This window comes from Equus caballus, chromosome 12, assembly GCF_041296265.1.
Source record: "Equus caballus isolate H_3958 breed thoroughbred chromosome 12, TB-T2T, whole genome shotgun sequence".
Lineage (NCBI taxonomy): Eukaryota > Metazoa > Chordata > Mammalia > Perissodactyla > Equidae > Equus > Equus caballus.
Window position 1 is genome coordinate 8,726,469 of NC_091695.1, and position 17,549 is coordinate 8,744,017.

The window sequence follows — 17,549 nt, forward strand, 5'->3', positions numbered from 1 at the left end:
ATGGAAATATTTTTTTTCCTCCCTCCCCCTTCTGAAAAAAAAAAAAAGGGAAATGTGAGCTCTCTCCTGATTGGTGGGTGACGATTTTAGTCCGCACCAATGAGCTGGCGGCCTCGTCTGTATTTATTTAGTGCTCTGGGGGAGTTTTTCTCTTTACGCAGCGCCTGTAGTCACGGCTGGAACCTCTGCTGGGGGACTAGAAGGGACAAGAGGGGGTTCAGGGGGAGTCCGAACTGTACCTGTTCGGAGATCTGCGACCTTGCAGCCAGGGCTGGCGGAACCCTGCCAGAAGGGAATGGGGGTGACAGGACAGATAGGCGGGGAGGCTCAGGGTGCTGGGGCTACGGGAGAGGGGTGGAGGCTGGGCGCCGTGATCCCTAGTCCCCCTCTGCGCCCCTCTTCTCGCCCTTCACACACCTCGCTTGCGGCTGTGCGGGCTGAGTTGGGGGATCGCGGACGGTGTAGAGAAATGGAGGCATGGGTTGGGGGGCGCGGGGAGGGGCGGGCGGCGCGCGAGGTGGGAAGGCTGAGCCGCGTTGGAGCGCGCTGGGGAGACCCAGCCGGCTCGGCTCCGGGGTTCGGAGACATCCTGGGCTGAAGGCGGCGGCTGCAGCGGACTGAAGAAGCCGACAGACTCTGCCCTTCGCGAATCTTTTTGCGGTCTGGGCTTGCTGTACATAACTCAATAGCCGGAAGCCCTTACCCCAAAAAGCATTCGCGGAGGGCGCGCTCGTCGAGAAGACGGCAGCCACGAGCGATCGCCGAAGCCCGCGCCTTCCCGAAGAGGCTCGAGCCGAGCCTTTCCCAGCCCTTTCCCCGTTTTCCACGGAAGCATCAGTCCTTTCCCTCCCGTCCTTCCCGCGCTCCCTGAGGCTTTGGTCCCCTGCCTGTCCTCTGCTCGAGTCCCCCGCCCCCAACTTTTAAATCGACTTTGTATCACAGGGGGAATTGGAACAGGCGGTGTGCGAGTGTTTTCGGAGAACTGGGAAGAAGCTAAAATACAATAAAAGTTTACAGAAGTTGTGTCTTCCCCCCCAGCCCCCGCCCACACCCCCAATAAGCCCATTCACACGCTGCAAAAAAAAAAAAGGATCTGGTCTTAGGGCCAAATCAGTACCTGGAATATAAATCAGTTTAGGACATTTTCTGGTCATTCTTGACCCTAATGCTCCAAGTCTGCAATATGGGGGTGGGGAAGCCCTTGAGGGAGGGGCAGGAGGCCTCAGCATCCTCTGTCCTAGCGCGGGGGACCCGGAGGGGAGGCGAGCCGCCGTGAATTGGGTAGCCCCGAAAAAGAGGGAAAACACCCAGGCACCGCCCGCTCCCCGGAGTCTCTTCTTCCCCCCGCACCTGCTTCCAACCTAATTTGGGGCGTTTTGCAGCCTCGGGTCTCCCCTATCTCGTCTTTTTCAAAACTAAGTACCTCGGAAGGGGATAAAACTGGCGAAAACTGGGGAAACCCCCGAAGAGAAGGAGCTCTGGAGAAAGGCAATTGCGCCCGACTCAGCAGCTAGGCAGAAGCAGCAGGCAGCCCGGTCCTGGCCTCTCCAGGAGCCCCGTCCTGGGCAGGCAGGCAGAGCTGCAGGATTGGGGATTGTCTGTGGGTCCCTGTACTCCCCTTGCACTCCTTGCAGTAGTGATCACTTCGGTTACAAGTGCACAAATCAGGCCTTCACCACGCTCTGCGCCCCGTGCCCTTCGCTAGCTAGAAACACTGCTAGACGCCCTTAGGGACTAGACCAGAAGGACACACAGACACACACGGGTGCCCAGAGGGATGAACACGGATAGAGGATGAGTCTAGGGATCCGACAGTCCAAGACCCGAGGGCTACGAAGCTTCCCATTTTCGGGGAGGGCCTGAATTACCCCCGCACCCCAAACACCGTTCTTCCAGCAAGCTAAACGCCCACCATCATTCCAGTCTCGGTTAGCTGAACGCCCAGCCTCGACCCTCTCCGGAATAAGGAAAGGGCTACGGAGTCCGAGAATGCTGGACAGAGTCAATCTGTTCTAACGCAGCCTGCGAGAAGGCACCGAAGGCGAGGACTCCACGTTCTGGGGATAAATCAGAGTCCTTCTCCCCAGATAAAGGAGATTTCCCCTCCCTGATTGCTTTTGCTGAAAGAGTAAAAGGGTCCCTAAGATCTGCAAAGGAGAATGGAGCAAAAGCAAAAGCCCTGGGGGGGTTCCTCCCTGCCTCTCACCTGGGGCCGTCTGTGGAGCGATTGCTTCGCGGAGTGAGACGCAGACGAGCCACATTAGATTAAAAATAGCTTCACCCTGTGTCCCTTCAGCTCCTCTTTTGTCTTTTGCTTCTTACATCCCCCTCCTCTCCCCAGCCAGAAAGCTCTCCTCTCTCCAAAAGCCTTAGCCTCCACCAGATTGGGGAGGGAGGTGACCTGAGAGAAGTGAATTTGCACAGAAAGGGTTGAGCCACCGGAGCGCAGGCGGCTCGGGGTTCCTGCGTCCCTAGTCCCCTCACTTCTCCCACAGAGGCTAGGTTTGGGGCTGAGACTTCAGAGCCCGGGAGCGCCCGGCCGAAGCCGGCGTCGTGCGCTCCAGAGCGAGTCCTCGCCTCGCCTCGCCTCAGCCAGACAACTGTTGCTGCCTTGGAGCTACTCCTGCTGCAGCCCAGCTGCTGGGGCGGCCGCATGCCCGGGGCTGGCCTCTCACTTTTGATCTGGGCCGGGGGGCTTGCGGAGAGGGTGTCTCATTCCGGATGGGATCAGAGAAAAGGACCCCCTCCCCTTTCCCTTCACAATAAGTGAAAATCTGTGGCTTTGGGTGCGTGTTTCCTTTCCTCCTTAGGGAGGTTGCGTCAGCCTGAGGCCAGTGCGAGCTGATCTCCCCCTTTCTCCCCACCTTGCCTTTGCTGAGGAGGGAGGGCGGCGGGGGTGGGGGGAGGGGTGGATCTCTTTGAACCCTCAAACTGCTAATGCACACCTCTCTTGAAAAAAGCCACGTCATCTAGTAAGCCAGGGGCCTGATGGAAACTTCCAGGCACTTGGATCTGATGCCAACCTCTGGAGCCCCTGTCGGGAAGGGGGCAGCAGCTCAAGACCCTTTCTCACCCAGTCTGCTTCTCCCTGGGGAGGGGGAAGTGTCCAGGAAGCCGCTGGGGAAACTTAGTCCCTCGAGCCCAGTCAACTAGCTTAACTTTTGCTTGTGTTAGAAAATTGAGACCAGGGCTCGGCTCTGGAGCTAAGGAAGGGGCGAAGGCGCCACGAAGCCCCCTCCCCGCTACCTGCCCCCTAGTGGCTGGACCCGGCTAGGGGGTTCTGCATGCTCTCACTCTCAGGCCCACGTCTGGCTGCTCTGCATCTGCACTGCTCCCCTCTGCCTCTACTCCCCTACCCGAGGCTAGAGCCAGATTCCCTCCGTGTGTCTGGGTCTTTGGCCCCTTCTGTCCTCTTTCCAAGACCTGTGGTTGCTTTGAGTCCCTCTGCCTTACCTGTGTTAGGCTGGAGACAAAAGAAGGGATTGAGTCAAAGGTACTGGGCACATTTGCTGCAATCTCAGACCGAGACCGTCTCTGTCCCGAGACTTCTCAAACTGTTGGCATCTCTGAAAAGCTCTCCTCTTGCATCAGCACCTCTGCCTTGTGGCTTTTGGCTCCTCTGCCCTTTTCCTTCCCTTCAGCCTCCCCACTCCTTGAAATGACCTATGAAATGTCCCAGCCCCCAACCTCTCCCATTCTTCTCCGGAGCCAGCAGAGTAACCTTCCCCATCTTTTTGCCCTTTCAGGTGGTCAAACCTGTCTTAACAGCTGGAGCTCTGCATGAGGGTGGCCACTGCAGGAGGGGGTCTCAGAGACCACAGGAGCTGAAGAGTCTTTACCGGTGAGCCCTGGAGTCCCAGGTAAGTGCAGAGATGCCTCAGCCCCCGGCCCCTTGGCCTGGGCAGACGCAAGGGGCCTCCGTACTCTCTCCTCACTTGGTAATGAGACACAGGGAAGCCAGGGATCCAGTGCTTGGGGACTGTCCTTGATGGCTGAGCTTTTGGCAAAGAAAGGCACCCGTGATAGAGGTCATAAGGGAGGGCACAGTGCTCCACGAGGCAGACCCTCTCTTCCTGTCTTATCCCCTAGCAGGACTTTGGCCTGGAAGTTTGGGGACTTCTGAACCCCTAGTACTGAGGGCACAGGCCTCACTCATTGGGCCCACAGTTCCCTCTGCACCCCTGCTTCCGGGGCTGTTTCAGGCCTCTCTGGGCCCAGAGGTGGTGGAGCCTCGAGAGGTCGTTTGGTGTGCTCGGTTTCTCTGAGGAAACCAAAACGTTGAGTTACGTCTCCTTAACTGGAGTTCAACATAGGCTAGGTAGGAAGAGTTTGAGGTTATTGATTTTTCTTTTGAAGGATCAGGCATTAAACTCTAAATACATTTACTTTTCCTATTCACCAGCAAACTCCTTGGCTACAGAGATTTGTTTAGCTGCTTTCTGAGCCTCAGAGTGATACTGTGATTCTTATTGGGGAAGTCAGTTCAGAGCTTGGCAGAGAATTTTGAAAGCCCAGGGCTGTGAGCTTTGTGATGAAGGGAGCAACCGAGCTACCTGGCTAATCCTTGGATGCATGTGAGCAAAACGTAGGAAGCTGCCAGAAGTCTTAGAGGGAGACTTGAGGCTCGTGGCAGAACAGAAGCACGTTATGTGGAAGACCTGCAGATCCTTACAAGTGGACCCATCTGGTATATTAATTAAATGACTGTGACATAGGTTTGGTGAAATGTTTACATTTTGAGAGTGGAGCTCAGATAATAAATAAATTAACTGGAATCCTCTATCATCCCACCATGGAAAGCAAGGGCGAGGTCTTCAAACCATTGACTGGACGTAACTTCTTTTAAATGCTCCTTTTGAATATAAGCATCTGAAGTTTGCAGCATCTGTCTTAGAGCAATAGCATTGTTGTTCATTCCAAGAGGTTAATATCTCCCTCTCCCCTCCCCTTTAATTGATATTTCAGTTGTGTTGTAGAGAAATCTAAGAAAATAATATGAGCAGTGGGGTTTTCTTGCCTGTAGGGTAACCTCTTCTAATCACGTTTGAAAAATCTGTTGATGGGTTAAACCTCAAACTTAGATATAATATGTAGCCTGCAAAAGCTGGAAAGAGCTGTAGATGATATAGAGACCAATTTTTTATGTCAAGAAACAGAGGTTCCGATAGGTTAAGTGATTTTACCAAAGTCACACAGCTGGGACTCAAACCCAGGTTGTTTATTGTCTACTCCGGGATCTTTCTTTTTCAGTAAATATTTCCTAGCACTACAAATAATACAGATAATCGATAACTACAATCCAGGACGTTGTAACAGATTCCTTTCCAAAATGACTTGCATTTAGGATGCCAAGGTTCAAAGGAGAGTTTACCGAAAGTTTCTTCTGCTGGTGATTAGCATTCCAGGGGCATCCCTAGTTTGGGCAGGGCTCTCTTCTCTCCTCTTACGTGGCCGAGACCTCAGAGCCTCCACGTTGGTCTCTGTCTGCTGAGGAAGTCGTCAGCACAAGAAATCTGCTGTGTCATAGAATCCGAGTATTGGTCTCTCTCCCAATCTCCTAGCTGAAGCCGCTCCATGAGACCTAGGCCCCTCTCCCTTATTTCTCTCCTCTGGGTGGCAGTTTGAGTCTCTTCCACCTTGCCTGCTGGTCTTGATTGTGAACTGTTAGGAGGATAATAAAGCCCAGTCTGAATTCTCCCAGGATCCCCTCGTTACTTTACAAGCAAGGAAGACCCTCAAGAGGAGCTTTCAAACCAAGCAGGGGTCCATTTGATTCTGGCCCCAGATATCTCTTGGAATGCTGCAGGTCACCTGCTCATCAGACAGCTGCTTGGCCTGGTTAGTTTAAGATTTTCTGCTACCCCTCCATCTAATGCCACAATTTCAGCTTTACATATTTCCATCAACGGCAGCCATTTCGATGCCGTATTAATTACGTCCTCAGCACACAGGGATGGTATGTGTGTGCCATCACACACGAATTATCCCGGCGGCCTTTTTCATCGACTCTCCCCACTGTCTGCTCCCCCACCTCATCTTCAGGACATGCTCTTAGAGGCAACTTTTTACCTAGGAAACAAGATGCAATTCTCTGCTTGAAAAGAAAGGGATTGGGAGGGAGAAAAGTGAAATGGAGTGAAAGACACAATTAGGTTAAAGAGGAAAACAAGAAGACTGACTAGCTGTGGAGAGAATTAAAAGAGCTAATTCTATGAGGTCCTGACCACTTAGGTTTATGACCTTTCGAGGCCTCCATTTCTCCGTCTGTAGAATCCAGCGCTTTAGAACTCAGACCCCCTTCATTCATTCATTTATTCAACAAACGTTGGATGTTTGTTCAGCAAATGTTTATTGATGTCCTTCTATGTATCAGCCCTTCTTCTAGGCATTGGAGATATAAATAAATTTTTCTCTCTTTGATAACCTAATGAAGCTATGGACTTTCTTCCCAGAAAAACAAAACAAGCAAAAAAAAAAGGGAAAAATAAAAGAAAAACACCGATATTTTACATACAATTTCAGGGAGTTCCTGACCCCCCCTAGGCTCCATGGACCCCAAATTAAAATGTATTTCATCTAGTGTCTTTAACTAATTACAGTTTTACAATATTAAGGTTTGCAGTTTAGGTTGCATCGTTAAATCTTGATTTTTAGCTGCTCCCCATTTTTTCTTTTCCTAGTAGCCCTCGCTTGCATTTTTATCATGATTTTTGGTCCCCTTTTTTTGGAGAAAGAATATTTGGAACTTAGCTCATACTGCAACTGCCTAAAATAAATGCTGACCAGAAAATCAGTAATTGAAGGACAAAGCAGGCATGGGGCTGCGGGTCAGAAGCCGATGGGAAGTTTTAATGACCACACCTAGCCCAGTCCTGCAGGATTTCAAAGTGACAACCCATCTTTTAGGCTAAGTGCTCTTGGCAAAGTCTGGTGATTTGGTGGAAGGAGGCGAGGTTGGCGCTGGAGCTGGACAGTCTAAGATCCCAGTGTGAGGACTAGTAGCAAAGATGGATTTCCTCTGGTGCTTTTGATCACCAGGGAAATCAGAGCTAGACAGGACAAGGATTCCTTGAGAATGAAAGAAACAGTCCATTTATTGGATTAATAGGTTGGTAGACGGGCCAAGGTTGGGGGGCTCTGTTGGGTTTATAGACTGCTTCTTCATAGCACAGCAAGGGGCTTTATGGCTGGCAATTCTGCTGAGGGCTTCAGTGAGGGAGAAGTTGGGAGTCTTTAAGGCCCAGAGTGGACACGGAGAGGTCAGTGTGCGAAGGTTTCGTCCTTGTTCCAAGTGTCTCAGAGCCTCCTTCCTGCCTTCCCTCAGCACCCTCAGAACTCCTTGCAATGAGGAAGGCTGAGCTTTGTCACTTAGGCCAAAGGGCTTTTACTGACTTTAGTACTGCTCAGATACTGATGCAAACTTGACTTTCGGGAAGGGCTAGATGGTATTATGCAACACTAGCAGGGGGATCAGCCAGTGGAAGTCCCTGCTGGAAGATGACCCCGGAAGTGAAAGGTCTACATTAGGATCTTAACTTGTAAGGACCTTGTGTTAGACTGTGGGAAGAGAGGGTGAAGTGTGTGAATTTCTACTTAAGCAAGAAAGCCGAAGCTCGCTGCTGCTGAGGTTAAGTACAGAAAAATCCATCTAATTACCAACTGGTCCTTTTCATTGTCTCAATTTCCTCATCTGTAAAATGGGGATAATCACAGCCATAAAGTTCTGGAGAGAATTAAGTGAGATTATGTATGTAAAGTGCTTCATACCTGGTCAGTGCTCAGTAATTGTTAGTTTCTCTTCTTATTATTAATATTACAGTTTTTTCCTGCCTGACACATATAGCAATGGCATACAAGGCTTAGATCATAGAGTCAGCAGTCATAGGACCTGAGCTGTTTCCCGAGTGACAGATAAAAGATAATCTTTTCTGGAAGCATCTGTCCATTTGCCCTATAGCCTGCCAGTGCCCAGGATTATTCCGTTGGGAGCAAATCAGAAGGGCGGATAGGAAAATCTTTTTCTCTCCTTTATGCGTCCCTACACGAAGATTATCTCTCTGTAGTTTAATTTCTCTTTAATTCCTTCCTTTCAAGTTCTTTTTAAAATCTATTGAATTTAATCACAATTGTTTTTGCATATAACTCTCTTTATACTTTTTTTTTTTTAACTTTTTGATCAGGGAGAAAAAGCAATTCACCCAGGATACTTGCCATTCACCTGTTACTTTCAGCTCATATCTAGTCCTAAATTTTCAGTTTAAGAGATTCCCACAAAGGAAAGGAGTAAAGGAAAAAGAGGACAAGAATAGATAATACTGTTTGCTGTCATAAGTGATGTTTTCTCTTTCCTTTTCACCCATATTTTATCTTTGTTCATTCTTTCTTCTAGCTTCACTTTTCACTGTCTTATAAATCTTTTTGTCTCTTCTGACCACCCCCCCTCCGAAAAACGATCTTTGCTCTCCTCCCTTTAATCCACTTAACTTAACCTATCAGGCACTTCTTTTAAGTCTTGGCTGAAAACTGCAGGGGTGACTCTGAAAACAATCTGATGTGGTCTCTAAATTTCTCGATAACACCAGCAAAAGAGGGCCAGGGCCACCATTTGTACCCCCGAACCTGTCAAGCACTTCTGAGACCATTCCAAAGAGAAAGGACAGGATGTTTTTGGTTTTTAGTTATTTTATTTAATTTTCATAGAAACTGGAGCTTTCTCCACAGACCTTTCTACATTTTAACCCAGAGCCTACCCATTGCTTCTACTCAGTGACTTTTTTCCTCTTTCTTTTTTTAAAAAATTATAACAAAAAGTTCAAGGGACACGTCAGACGCCGTCAACACATGGGTCCTCGCTGTCTCTTCTTTGAAGCCTTTTACGGGGAGGATAAAGGCAGCGTAGCTGGAGGAAGCAGTAAAGCCTAATGGTCAAGAGCCGTGGGCTTTGAGGCCAGTGGCACCTAGAGTTACTCCCCAGTTCTGCATGCACTTGAGCAAGTTCTTTCTTCGAGTCAGTTTCCTCCTCTGCGAAATGGGGATACTCAAGTACCTATTTCATAAGGATGTTGGGAAGCTGAAATGAAATGTCAGGAAACACACAGTACATACTTCAGGCAGGTGGTATGTATGCAACTGATCTTAACTGTTATTGTTAAGACAGGTCCCTGCAGACCCAGAACTAAATATTGTCCTAGACTAGTGGGAAGAGTTGAAATAGGAGAAGAAAATGGGAAGGTATAGACACCAGGAGTCGTGAGGTGGGAGATGAGGCTGAAGTCAGGGAGTGTCCGGGTCTTACCAAGATTTTCCAGACGTTGTGAATGGGCTGGGAAGGGGTCTGGAGCTGAACAAATGGGGACAGCATGAGGGAACGTCTCAGGGCCTCCCGGCCTCTATGGAGAGCTGGTCGTTCAAGCTGCAACGCCTTACACCATGCTGGCCTGTCCTACCTCAACAGGCACGTTACTTCGATTAACCCTGTAAGGGAGTCATGATCCCCAGGGCCAACTCATCTTTAAGGCCCTGATCTTAGGTTAGTAGAAAAAAAATCAAATAAAGAAATAGTTTCACTATTGATTTCAAGGGGAAGTGAATTATTATTATTATTATTATTATTATTTTTAATTAAGGGGGCGCCTTCACTCTGAATTTGTTGCAAGAGCTTGGGGTCAGGGATAAGAAAAAGGGTAGAAATCTTACTTGCTAGAGGGGTTCCATGAGCCAGACTGAAACTGTCTGGAAAATTCCATGATTCTCAGCTGACTAAGGGCAGGATGTAAATCTGCAGCCTTCAACTTAATGAAAAGAAAGAGTGAGTTATAGATAGCCCTCCAAACTTTACCCTTTAGACCTCCACCACCTCTGAACCTTAACCTCACGTTTAATGAAATAGTATTTAAATAAAAGAGGAATATAATTTCCTCCTTCGTGAATCTCCTTATGCCTAACTTTCTTTTTTAATTTTAAAATATATATAGGTAACGGAGCACAGAAGCTGTCATTTATAATAAAATTTTAAAAGGAAAAAGAGTTTTTATTGATAGACAGTTTCCTGAATTAAAATTTGCTCATTAAAATGCTAAAGAATTAAAATTAGAATGTAAAGAAAACATTTTAGGCTGTAACATTAATTTAGTCTTTTCATATATTTTCAGGCTTATAAAATCCTCCGATTCATAGATATTTCCCTCTTGAAGTTACCCTTTAGGAAGTTTGTCCAGAGAAAAACTCTTTCAGATAGTTTTACACAAGACATATTTGCATTTAAATATGAAGCGGTCATAAAAACAGTTGCTATCTCTTCAAATAACAAACAAATGATATTTTAAAAATACAAATATGAGCTTATTGCTTTTTGGGGGATTAGCTGTTAGCTTTTGAATTTGTTTTTTAATGCTGCTTTAGAATTCTGAGAGAAAAGAAAAATCTTTTTCTCTCAGAAAAAGGAAGGGAAACCTTTTAAAAATAAACTATCCATTTTTTTTTCATCTTGTGATTGAAAATCTTGTTTCTTAGTCAGCTACCTCTCAGCTTATCTGAGATTTAATGTGAAATTTTGTGTTTCTTTTGTTTGTTTTCTGTATTGTCAACTCATACAACACTAAAGACAATTTATCCCAGTAAAGATCATTATTTAACCACAGCTCAAATATCTAAGAAGATATTTTATTTATGAATATAGAACATTAATTTTTCATGTGGCGCAAAAGAAATATAACTTTCCACAGAGAGATATGTGATAATTCATTAATATGCTTATTTTGGGGAGGTGTGCCACTTTCTTCTATTTATAAATTCATTCCTTAATTTGAAAATAAGACTTCTTTTTGAGTTAATCTTTTTTAAGTTAGAAATATAATTTTTAGTCAAAATACTTTTCCAGATACAATTTTAAACTGAGAGCCTTTTTTTTTTTACCAACATAAATTTTAAGAGTTTATGTTTTAGCATGAGGTCGCTTTCATCTCTATTATTCCTTTCTGGATACACTCAAAGATTCTAAAATTTATAGATCTTAATATAACACATCAAAATAGGTTGTTTTATTTATAATATTTATACTTATAAAAGGATTATACTTGACACTAAGTGAGGACTGTTATTTATTTACTGTTTTGCTTTTTGGCAAGAATATTTTTATTGTGGTTTTTTTTAATGTAAGAGAGCCTTATAATAAGTTAAAGTAGTAGATTCTGACAGTTGCTTGAGGAGTCAAATTATAGAATTAAATAAAGTTTATGGATATTTCCAGAAATGATTATAATTTTTAAAATCATATATCAAAAAAAAAGTATAAAAACCCAGGACACAGAATTGCTCCAGATTAAATTTTTTTCAAAAATTTCACAAATCTTTAATTGTTTCTCATACCCTGCATCGTGATCACCAACCTGTTGCATTTAAGTGTACTGTGTCTGCCATAGAAAAGAGAAGATGAGATGTGGGATAATTACAATGATGCACTCCTCGAGCAATTGCTCACCTCCTTCCCACGGCCATTTTCCAGGCAGACAGGGACAACATTGGGACAATCTTTCCGTATACACAAGTCTTTTTCCATTCTCCCTATTGCCTGTTAATATGCACCCTTATGGGAAAAAATATGGCTGATAGAGCTGGGTTTTTTTAAATGGATGGTTTATGGTAGTCAGGAAGAGAAGTTGATACCTGTTAATTCTTTCTCTTCAAGGGGGTCAGAATTATATTTTTGATGTCACGCACTCTTAGAGGCTAAGATTATGTCACCAGCTAGGAAGTGACTTGGAGGGGATGAAAAGAAGTATAGGGAACTTATTCCAACATCTGAGTTCAGTGATATCATCAAAACCCTGAAACTGTATGCTCGACATCCATCCACATGTTGTTAATTTCATTGTGGCATTTTTGTTTGTACATGCGTGTGCACACATTTATATCTACTATTACAGGCAAAAACGCCAACCCATCTTTCTCCCCCGGAAGGTAGAACTTAACCATTTGTATCTGAAGGTGCTCTGATGTTATAACAGAGTCTCATGCTGGCTTAGGCCAACCAGTATACTAGGAGATAGGAACTCCTTTAAATTCCATTTAAAATTAAAGTGGAGTCTACCACATAAATGAACTAAATATTGACATTATTTTTAACATAGGATAGCCTTTTCTTTAAAAGTAGATTACCCTGCACTCTGAATTAAGCCTTAGAACCCTTTTTGCCTCTTTAAAAAGACTGATTATGGAACTGTGCAGTTGTCAGTGTCTGACAAGGCGAAATCAGAACATCTTTAAATAAATAAAATTTTAATCTCCAACCTTGAATATGGGGAAATCCCAGCACTGATATAGGAAAGGCACTATCTAGAATGGTTTAGCATCAGGATCATGTAAAAAAAAATTACAATTGTCAAATTTCTAAATCTTGTGAAAAGAGAAACAGCACTGATTTTATTTTCTCTCTGTAAACTAGTCTGAGCTCCTTAGCAGGAAAGCAATAGGTAATATAATTATAACCTTCAACATTGCTGTAACCATCACTGTTTACTGATGGTTTTATTATTAAAAATACTGCTAATAAGCAAAAAAGAAAATAACATATATAGCAGGATAATTAGAGGAAGAAAAGGTAAACTATAAAAAGAAAAAGGAAAGAAAAAATCTGACCATAGGAAATTAAACTTGGAGGAGTATTGGAGGTAGATTTAAACACATAGGATAAATATCAAATGAAATGCTTCTCTGTGCCCCTCTCTTTTTCCATAAACCCAAAATTTATACATAAGAAGGTTGTTTTTAATTGATATATCAAGCTTATTTAAAACTTGACTGCTGTTAAATTTGCCATCATATTTTGGTAAATATAGAAATCAGTATTTTCTGAAAGAGATTTCTTTTCTCCAAACTAGAAACAGGATTGAAAGGGGAAAAGGTCAGTTCGTCCCTCACTCTGCTTCTGGATTAAGAGCTTTCTGAGTCATAAAAATGTTTAACTTGTAAAAATCTTAATTACTCCATAATGACACAATCCTTGAACAAGTAGTAATCACTTTTAAATATGTTTAATAAAAAAATACGACTTTTGAGAAGGTTCTTTCAGGAAAAAAAATGCTAGTAATTTCTGTAAAAATAAACAAAAAGGTTGAATCTGTTTTACTAATACATTGAAAATATAGATTTGGAGGGAAATGTTCTTTCGGGGGCAATCTTCAGTAAATAAAATACATATTTGATTTTAGGAAGGCATTCAAATATAGTGAAAAGAATACTCCTAAAAGATACTAAAATGTAGAAGAAAGTTGAATCTTAAAAATATTCTATTGAATTTTTTGCTTAAAATTTTATTAACTGATTTGTTTTCCTTTTTTCTTTTCTTTTTTAAAAATTGTGTTGATTTGACAACACTGATCTCAAAACTGTGCCCCTCCTTGTCAATTGGCTGAGTTTGGCGTTATCAGAGCTGGTAAACTGACTGTTTAGCTGGAATGTCCTTGCTCTAGAAAAGCCCTCTGTTCTTCCTATGTTTTCATTAAAAATATATTTTACCCTGTGGAGTACCTTAGTCACTGTGGGTTTTTTCCCCTTTTCTTTTTACATATTTTCTTTTTCTTCAGAATTGCACATCACTCTGTCCCTACCCGCACCAAAAAAAAGTACCTATCAAAAAAAAATGTTTTTGTCTCCCTTTTTTTTTCCTATTTTTTTAAGACTTTTTTTCCTACAGAGCAAATACTTTTACTTATAGCAAACTAATAGTCCTAATATAGTCAGAGCCTTTTTATTAGGACCCCTGTGGTATTTCTACATTCGGGACCCATTATTACGTGGCTTTGGGTAAAACAGTCTTGGTGAAATATCAGAAGTGCACAAAGTCAACATCCGACATAAACAGAGGTGTGAATCTGACCCTGACCCAGCAGGGCTGAAACCCCTGTCTATTCCCGGTTTTCTGTGACAGCAGAGGGGGGCCAAGGACTCCGCGTGTCCTAGGGGATCCGTGGTGGTCTCCACCCAAATCAGCCTGGAGGTTCTCTGGTTTCTATTGCTATGTGTACATGCACATGCTTGGTGTATGAGCTGCGTCTTTTCACCCAAACCTGTCCGAGGAGGAGGTTTAGTCCAGTCGAATTGATGGGTTTGAAAACAATAGTTGAATTCATATCAACCAGTTATTAAGCAGAGAATGATAAGCTTTCATTGATTATCTGACTAAAATCAATTGTTACATGCTCCCTCTTCCCTCTGCAGAAGTTGATGCCACACTGTTGATTTGTTCATTCATTTATTCAACAGAAGATCCTCCTGGATAATTAGTCGGATGTTAGATGCAAACACAGAGAACTTACTTGATAATGTTAATCATTGAGTTCTATAGGTGTGTGGATTTTTAAAGTGATCTTCAACTGTAAAATGAATGTATTTAAAATAAACCTTCCTTAGTTTCCTATTAACAAAAATTGTAACCCCAGGTAGGGAGTAACCGAGCAATGTTTTTACTATTTAGGTATTCATTTGAATAAATTTGAAAATTCTTGAAAATATACTTTCATGGATTGACAGCGTTCCACCTCTTCCCCCAGTGCACACACAGAGAAAACATTCACAGAGCACACACATACATGCAAACACGGAAAGAGGCAGACAGAGAAATCTATTGCCCCGTTTACCTAATCTTCCATGTTTTTGTTTTGCAGATTGGCCTGAAGAATGAGCCAATTCTCAAGTCATCTTGTACATACTCATTCAACATAGAATCTTAGAATTTTATAGAGCTGGTTGGGACCCTTGTGGTTATCCAGCCCAAACTCCCCATTTTACACAAGGGAAAACTGAGGAAGAATGAGGGGCACCATCTTGTGTAAAACCCACACAGAATTATTGACTGGTCTGGGGTTATAGCCATCTAGGCTGATGAGGTCTGTCTCTGAGCAGAACAGAGATGGGGTGCTGAGTTCCTGGGTGGGGCAAAGAAAAACAAGCAGAAAAAAGATGGTGTTGTTTTCTGGCTAGGGCATTTTTGAAGATAGACTTAGCAAAGACTCTATTTTTATCACCCTTTTTCTATGCCCTCCGAGTTGATCAGTCTACCTTTTTTTCTCATTTCTTTCATTAAGTCCCCCAAAGGAGACATATTTTAGTGACCTCCTTGCTGAAGCTCAGAAATCCAACAGTTCCCCTTCTCTTTCTAGAGTAATAGGACAAATATTTCTGAACACCTGAAATGTGTGCACACCCTGCTACATATCAGTGACAGGAGGATAGATTAGATGATGTCTGTGACAGTGCCTGGCACCCACAGTAGTTGTTCAATTAATGTTCATTCGCTTGCTACCTATAAGGACAGATTTAAATCAAGACAGATTTAAACAGCAACTAATACAAAGCAAAATGAATTAAGTCTAACTACAGGTCAAAAGAAATTGCCGTGGCACTGAAAGGAAGGGATGCTTAATTCTGATGGGAGTTCATGGGGTGGGGGATGCATATGCACTGTGCCTTGTAAGATGAGAAGGATGTGAATAGACAGATAATGAATAGAGTCCTGCCTGGCCAGGGAACTCCACAATAAAGGTCTGGAGCGGTGGGTGCATGGTGAATTCTGGAAATACTGGGTTCTATATTGTGATCGGAGCACGAGGTGATTGCAATGAGAAGGAGGATAAGGAAATTAAATAGATAGATAGGGGCCAGATTTTAGAGGAAAGTGAATGTTGAGCAGGGACTTTGTACGAATTTTTGAAGGAATTACAGAGCCGCTGAAGGCTTTAGACTAGGGAGTTGATCTCTGGTGATAATAGTAGAGAGTGGTTTGGAAGAGGAAGAAAATGGAAACAGGGAGCCTCCAGGTGGCTCAAATTAGTTCTGGTCATTAGGAAAGACCTCCTGCTTTTTTGGTATCGCTTCAAGAAAAGTCAAGATAGAGTGACGGTGTTTGATAGAAACTCGTGTCAGGTGACACCATTCACGTCATCACGGAGCCTGGTGGTCTGTGGGGCAACGTGGCTTTAGTGAGGCTTCCCTGTAAAACTTGGGGTATCCATGCTACCAGTGCCTTCCAAAAAGCAGCCAAGTTATTGGGCATCCTGCTTTTGGGTGTGTTATGAAGTGTCCCTCCTGGGGTGGAAGAGGCTCAAGGCTTGGGTGAAAGAATGGCCTCCGAATAGCCAATGTCTTCACCCAGAGTTATGTTCTGTGTCTTGTGTGTCTGGTCTCCTGGGTTATTCACATTCCTTTTGAACTGCATCCCCAAGTGACATAGAGCCTCCTCCCTCAGGGTGAGGAAGCTTCAGCTTCGGCCAGGGGAGGGATTCACTACGTTCAGCCACCTGAACCTGTCAGGTGTCCATGCGCCATCTTGTTCCAGGTGTATTGGATGTCCATCTCTCTGATAAAGGCTGCTTTTTAATCTTGCTTTTGACCCTCTGTTTCCTTGTGCATCTGTTTCTTGAGCTGGGGTCTTTTTTCCCTCCATACCTTATCTCAAGTGAAGTAGATTCGCTCCTCCTGCATCCTCATTTCTGTTCATGCTGGTCCATGCCAGTAGGAAGAGTGTCTTTCTGTGGGCCTCAGAGTGGAAACTAGAGCCTTCTTTAACTTCATGCCACCCCGCAGCTCTCTTCCCTTCTTGCTCCATTTTCTTGCAGTCTGTGCCTGCCTGTTTTCCCCTTCTGCTCCTTAGTACTGACATCACTGTCCCAAAGCCCTCTTCCTCTCTCAGTCCTCTTGGCTTCAACTGCCCTTCCTCATGAAACTTTTCTCATACGTGCATCTCACGTCTCTTCTCTGGTGTCCCTGGATCGTGCCTTCCCTGTCAGAGTGGACCATGACGAGTCAGGCAAGGGAAATTCCTTCTGCTGGTGCAGACAAGACTCAGCCAGACCTCAGGAGGATGTAGGATCCCCAGACGAGAAGGCCGTATGTATGTGTGCCGACGTGGGACTGGGATGTCACATGTACAGAACTACACGACAGTAGATGGATAGTAGTAGTAGAGAAACAAGTACCTTCAGGGTGTAGACCCTCAACTGGATGTTTAAAAATTTGGTTCTGATTTCTTACATCACTTTGGACAACATCATGGTTTAGGAACTAAAATGGAATCTTTTTGTTAATAAATAGCACGTGTAATCTCATTCTGTTTTTATAATATTATTTCTGTCTGCTCAACTACCCATCTATCCACTAATTCTAATATCTGGGTATCTGGATAAAAATTCTCTGCAATAATGTTCATTTAATGGCAGTGATGGTTATTTCTGGATAGTAGGACTTGGTTGTTTTTGATTTTTTTAACTTTCTTTTTGATGCTTTTCTGCACTCCTTAAATTCCTAGTAGGAAATCAGGATCACAGAGTGGAATGAACGTTGGCTCAGATCACAACAGCCTGTGTGTCCCTTAGTACTTAATCTTTTGCTGGTTTGTTGTTGTTGTTGTTTTTGCCGTATAACACAGGAGATTTTAAAAATCCCATTCAGCTCCCCAAATCTGTGATTATAACTTTATTTCTTTATATAAAAATCACTTTACTGTTCTTACTTTTAAAGGTAGTTTATGCTTTTAAAAAATAGTTTGTGATTTT

The 17,549-nt window shown here is 43.8% G+C and overlaps 1 protein-coding gene and 1 non-coding gene across 4 annotated transcripts in view; both read left to right on the forward strand.

Moving 5' to 3' along the window:
- Positions 1-17,549, forward strand: part of HSD17B12 (hydroxysteroid 17-beta dehydrogenase 12) — a 263,951-nt gene that overhangs the window by 26,345 nt on the left and 220,057 nt on the right. For all 3 annotated transcript variants that reach the window (XM_070229332.1, XM_070229333.1, XM_070229331.1), the window contains one exon: positions 3,747-3,860. The gene's annotated coding sequence lies outside the window, so the exon portion shown is untranslated. The remainder of the gene's footprint in view (positions 1-3,746; positions 3,861-17,549) is intronic.
- MIR129B (microRNA mir-129b) lies at positions 646-719 on the forward strand. Its single transcript, NR_032917.1, has one exon. It is a non-coding gene; the product is annotated as a microRNA mir-129b (primary transcript).